The following is a 6,000-nucleotide window of genomic DNA, read 5'->3' as shown; positions in this document are numbered from 1 at the left end:
TCTCATTTTTTATTGGACAAGATCTGAGATCAAAAATTGTGGATTTTTGATATGACCTGTTGAAACATTGTGGGTTATTCCACTGAGAAGGGAAAGTGTGAGCATCCACTTGGGATCACCCCCCCCCCCCCAGTAGCAAGGCCAGTAGCCAAGGGGGGTGCTAGGGGTTCAACTGCCCCTCCCCACAATTTTTCAGGTTAAAAATAAAACCTGGTTTACTCATGAATTTTAACCGGTTAACCAAATCCCCATGTCATGTCTATGAGAAGCAAAAAATAAACGAGTCCTTCCAGAACCGCAAGCATTACTCAACCATATTTTGACAACTTATTCACACTGTCATTACTTGCAGCAATAGCTGATATACTGGAAGCAATCAAGTTGGTCCACGCAGAACTGGCAGGCAAAGCCTAAGGCACGGGGGTGGGGGGTGGGGGGGGATGGACAGAGGCGGACCCCCTGTTGTGCTCTTTGCTTCAGCCTGAGGTAGGAATTAGGCAGTTATTTATTATTTATTTATATATTTCGGGTGCTTCTACCCCACCCTTCTCAACCCGCTAAGGGGGACTCAGAGCAGCTTCCAACTGGAATACGTTGATGCCTACAGTTCACATAATAAAATACATAGTAACAACAATTATCACAATTAAACCATTACATTAATACAATAAAATACAATAAAAAGCCAGCCTGGAGGGAGCAAGGAGTTCCCTCCTTGCTCCCTTTCCTCTTCTTTTCCAGAGGATAGTAGGGTTCCCATTGCTATGTTTTTGCACCAGGGAGACACCCTACAATTTAGGTAGTTTCTGTCCTTTGCATTTATTGGCAGAAATTTTCAAGCAGAGCATAAGGGCTAGAGGTTTGGGTCACTGCATGAAGCTGAGTTCCCCTCTTGGGTTGCCTCAAGGAAGGCATATTCTGTAGCAGAGGAGGTTTGCCTTCCCTCCCCACTTTAGAATAAACTATTCTGGGGGGTTAAAAAATAAGCATGGATCTCCTTTATTAGTTAGTTTAAAATGGGTGCCTGGAGTTTCAACATTTATATGGCCATCAAAAGGGAGTCTCTCACATGGATGGTTTTGAAGTGGACATCCATTTTGCTTCTGATTTCGGAGGAAGTAGTAGGTGCAAGTAGGTTTCTCCCTTTGAACAGTCTGTGAACTCAAGGAAGGAGTTAGAAGAGAAGGATGATGAATGGCACATTCTCTCAGTGTTGGCTTGATGCCAAACTGTGCTGGATCTTATTCCCTTTCTAGCCTCCTTCGCTCCATATGCAAATTGATTGACAGCATTAATTTTCTGTTTATTTTTGCTTTCATTGGGTTCCACCATTATTTCTGTTAGCTTAACATGGGATTTGATAGCCCTTGAAATAGTTGATCTATCAACTATTAGTAACTTATCCTCATAAATACGATCTGTAAAGTCAACCTCTTCATCCTGGATGTGTTTGATCTGCATGTTTGTCAGCATAATATAAATGTCCTGTACAAATATTTCAGCAGCTCCTGGTTTACAATGGATTGTTCCATCAATTAGCTCTCGGATGGGCTTCAGGTTTCTTTTGGCAAAGAACTTTGCAAGCTGTGACCAATTGCTTAGTTTGCTCCTTAGAAGCTAAGGAGGTCCCATTTTCAAAGCAATATATCTGGGTGTCTTCTGGGTAATACCAAGAGAATATTTCAACAATGAGGAAGCCATCTGAAAAATCTCTGTGGAAGTGCCAAGTGAGAAGGTCAGGTAGAGGCTCTGCAGCGACCACAGCACAGTTCGTGGGAATCCCATGCGCATCGGAATGGCGGAATAGGCCTGAAGGTTGTGGGACTCTCTCCCTACATGTGAGGAACCTCCAGAATAAACTCTTAATAAGTTGTTGCCTGGGTGAGTCACACTCTTTCTTCAAGCCCCAAGTCATGATTGAAAAGCCACAGAGGAAGGTTGCAGACAACACCTTCTTTGAAAATAATGTTTAATGAATTGTTGCTGGAGGGAGTCACACTCTCACAGCCCCAGGAAGGCACAGGCAATTCCACTCATTAACTGTGTCATCACATACTGAGGACTACATTTTATTGCACGTCTCATGTTAGGAGTTAAGCTTTGGCCTTATGGTAGGCTTTAAGCTCTTGCAATTATATTAGTGGAGGACTCTCTTTTGTTTCAGGCTTCATGTTAGTCTTTAAATCTTGCCATTATATTGGGAGGCATCCATCTTGTTCTAGGCCTCATGTTCAGCTTTATAGCATTTGCCAGTATATTTGGAAGCTTTCATCTGGAGGTCTCAATTTTGTTCAGACTTCATGTTGGGCTTCATGCCTTTGGGCTGTTGTTGCCTCAGGCTGGGGCCATTCTGTTAGAGGCCATGTGGTCTTCCCCTGTACCTGGAAGGCCCTCCAGATTCTGCCAAGTCAGGCTCATGGCCTAACAAATGAGAAGGCATCAGATCTGGTCTGTTCAAGAAACTGTGCAGTCGTACTCTCTTGGCCTCAGAGCAAGGCATAGACACACTACTGGAAGTATAAAACATTATGTGGCCGACTGCCTGGTGTGGCATGGGTGTCCTGGCTTTGGCCTTCAGGCCAGTATTTTCACCTCATGCTAGGCCACATGTTGGGCCCTTGCTGGAAGACGCTGTTTGTTTTGCTGCCACACTTGGAGGACACATTTACCACTGCTTTCTTGCTATGATTTACTCAGGCAAGTCTAAGGGAGACTCCCCTCCACCGGGTGTGTGCAGCTGCTGTCACGGTGTTCCTGAAAGCAGCCATTTTTAGCAGCCATTTTCAACAGCCATCTGGTTCATTCCAGCCAAGTCAAACCAAACACCACTGTTCATTCCATTTCCAGGGATTTGGTTTCCGAAACCACCAGATTTTCCTAATCTCGTTTTGAAAAGCAGCACCATGGACACCCCCTAGTGGTGAGTCTCTTTCTATGCCTGAGTTAAGTTGCAGGTTTCTGAGGGTGTTGCTAATAAACCTGAGCTCCTTGGGGAAAAAATCTAAGATAGCAAAAGGAATGATTAAAACAAAAACAACCCTTTCTCATAAAAATTCATACAGTGGAGATCAGGGAGTTGTTTTCATCTCTCTTAATCTTTGCAGGTTTGCAGGAGACACACTTCCAGCTTTAACTTTTATTGCAGTGGGTGGGCACAGATAAAATGTTATTTTTGTCACTTATCCATGCTCTATAACATTTAAGGAAATGAAGAAAAAAGAATGAGAATGTCCAACATGTCCAGAAGCATCTGCTTCTCTGTGTGTGCCAAATCCAATGAATGTCAGATGAACTGGTGGGTTCCAGCTGGAAGAAATGTGCCAGGCAGCTGGTACAGTTGAGAAATACAGGGGGGGGGGGGGGGGGGGAGGAGCAAAAACAGGAAAGAGAGGGGAAAAGAAGGGCTTAGATTCCTTGCTGTTTTCTCATTTTATCATGCTTGGGGCATCAGTGATACATCTTTAGCAGAATAAATGAAAGGGAAGGGGGATCAAGCAGCTCTGTTGGAGGAAAAAAAATCATATTTCTTTGGCAAAGGTAACTAGTTTCTTAATGGTTATTACTTCTAGGTCATTCATCTTGTATCTAAAGATGGGCACCTAAGAAGGAAGTGGCAAAATGGGAAACATAAGACAAATCGTTTTGCCTTGATGTTGAAAATTGCATAAAGAAGCACAAACTTTAGAGATTTAACCAGAATTCTTGTGTTCAGGTGACTGTAAATAGAATTCTTTCAATCACTTTTTGATGAATGGCCTTTACCTATCTTGTATGTAAGGATCAATATCCATTTCCTAAGACATTTATTTAAGAATTGAACACTACCAGTCTAGTTGTGCCTAGGGAGATTTCTTTCTATAAAAATGTTCTCCCACCCCTGCCACCTCTTTCCATTTTCCACTTAATACCCCCTTCACTTTACTTCACTTTCTCTTCTTTTTTTCCTTCTTGTCCTACCTTTTGATTAGTTCTGTGTTTCAGCTTAGTGTAACAGCTGTTTTAATCAAACATTTCACCCCCCATTTCAAACAACTTCCAGCACATTAAGGGGAAAACAGAAGTCATCACCTGCATAAATTGCTTTTAATGTTATTGTCTTTGTACCTGAAGCTGTATGAAGGTAATGTTGTGTTGTGAGAAGGCATATATTAGCTTTATTAAATGTATTGGTTGAATTATTCTGCGGCTTGGAAACTCTGGTGTAAAAACACTGCCCTCTCACAGCTGGCATTATTTAAAAAATAAGCTGAAAATATAGCTTAGTCCTTGACATTTTCGCACCTGTAGATTCCTTTGGTAAAGGTTGCCCAGGATGATAAGAGTATTATATGTCAGAGCATTTAACTTTTAGCTAGAATTTAAAGCAATACCAACATTTAGGTTGACTATTGGAATTCCAATCCTGTCTCCAAAAATTTGAGATGGCTATTAAAAGCACATAGTTCCTATAACTCTCGATGTTATGCTTACCTAAATCACCCTCAAGTACTCTTTCGATACATAGCTTTTCACAGCAAGGCAGATATTCTCCTAATCCTTTAAGATTTATACATGTCTGCTTTCATAAACTATTCTGATTCCCAGCAATGCATCTAATTTTTACAAACATAACACAAAATCTTAGGTCCTGGCATTAAAATCCATGTTCTTGTAAGCTGGAACATAATAATAATAACTTTATTCTTATACCCTGCCACCATCTCCCCGAAGGGCAGCTTACATATTGGACAGAATGTCCACAAGACACAAAAACAAAACAATCCATTAAAATAAAAACACAATTAAGATAAGAACATAATGAAGTATAACAATCTAGATGAAAACACAGTTAAATAAAACGTAAGAGTATAAAACAGCAGCATTGAGCTCTACGAAAACAATGCTCGACAAGGCCTAATAACCAGAGATACTAAAATGGGTGTGACCATGCTAGAAACAGGGCTGGGCATGGGATAGTGCAAAACAACATACCATAGGGCTGGAGAATTGGATGAAGTGCAGAGAACTTAGTACTATCTGGTGACCTAGGGATTGGGCATTTATGACTAGGGACGAGTCACTACCAAACGCTTGCTGAAACATCCAGGTTTCCCAGCATGCCAGGATAACTACTTTTTATCACATCAATCCCCGAAGTGCTTAAAGATGCCTGCAAGTGTTTTTAGGTTACCATAGCTGCTTTGACCTGCCTCCAACCAATATGTGCCTTGTCCCTGTTCATTCATGCTTCTCTCTCTTTTAAAAATATTCAGTGCAAGTAAGCAAAACTGAAAGCAAATCCAAAAAGGCTGCCTTAGTGCCTTGCCGTTCCTCCATAAATTAATAGCCTCTTGCCATTAAAAGAGGCCAAAAAGGAGGGAGAAAAAAAGATTTTGCTGAGAAAAGCACAGAACTCTGAGAAATGTAGTTTGGGAAGTAAAATGTACTTAATTGTTATGGATTAAAATGGTAAATGTTTTCCACCATTGTATTGAATTTCACTCCAATAGCTGTAAAAATGAGGGAGAAAGGAGTCCCTGAAGTTTCCCCAGTTATACTAGTTATGTGCAGTTACTATAATGAACTAGTAACTAAATTTCATTACTCTCATTATAGAAATGAGAGTAATGAACCATACTTTACAAACACTTTGGAAATGAAATGCCAGCACCACCCAGTATTGTAATGACTTTTTAACCATTTTTATGGATTTCACATGCCTAAATTACACAAGTTCACAAGCATTATCCCTTCAAACACTTCAAATATGTTTAAAGGCAAGATGCATTTTGCAATTATTAGCCTTTCCCTGTTTTTGAATTGTGCAAAGAAAATGTCTATTTCTCATTGCCAAAACAGCTCAGGCTGGAGTTTGAACTAGCTACCTTCCAAAATTGATGGTATGTTTGCAAAATAACAAAGGGAAGCTAGGAAACAATATGGAGATTCCTAATCAAGAAGGGGAATGCCTATCAATGCCTGGAATTAGCCGTGAAACTGTGCAATTCTATGAATTTTGTA

At 40.8% G+C, this 6,000-nt stretch overlaps 1 pseudogene; it reads right to left on the bottom strand.

Moving 5' to 3' along the window:
* Positions 1-962: 962 nt before the first annotated feature.
* Positions 963-6,000, bottom strand: part of LOC132770262 (spermatogenesis-associated protein 4-like) — a 47,452-nt pseudogene continuing 42,414 nt past the window's right edge.

This window comes from Anolis sagrei, chromosome 3 (genome assembly GCF_037176765.1).
Source record: "Anolis sagrei isolate rAnoSag1 chromosome 3, rAnoSag1.mat, whole genome shotgun sequence".
Classification (NCBI taxonomy): domain Eukaryota; kingdom Metazoa; phylum Chordata; class Lepidosauria; order Squamata; family Dactyloidae; genus Anolis; species Anolis sagrei.
The sequence above is the reverse complement of the archived record's forward strand: the minus strand, read 5'-3'. Positions and strand labels throughout refer to the sequence as shown.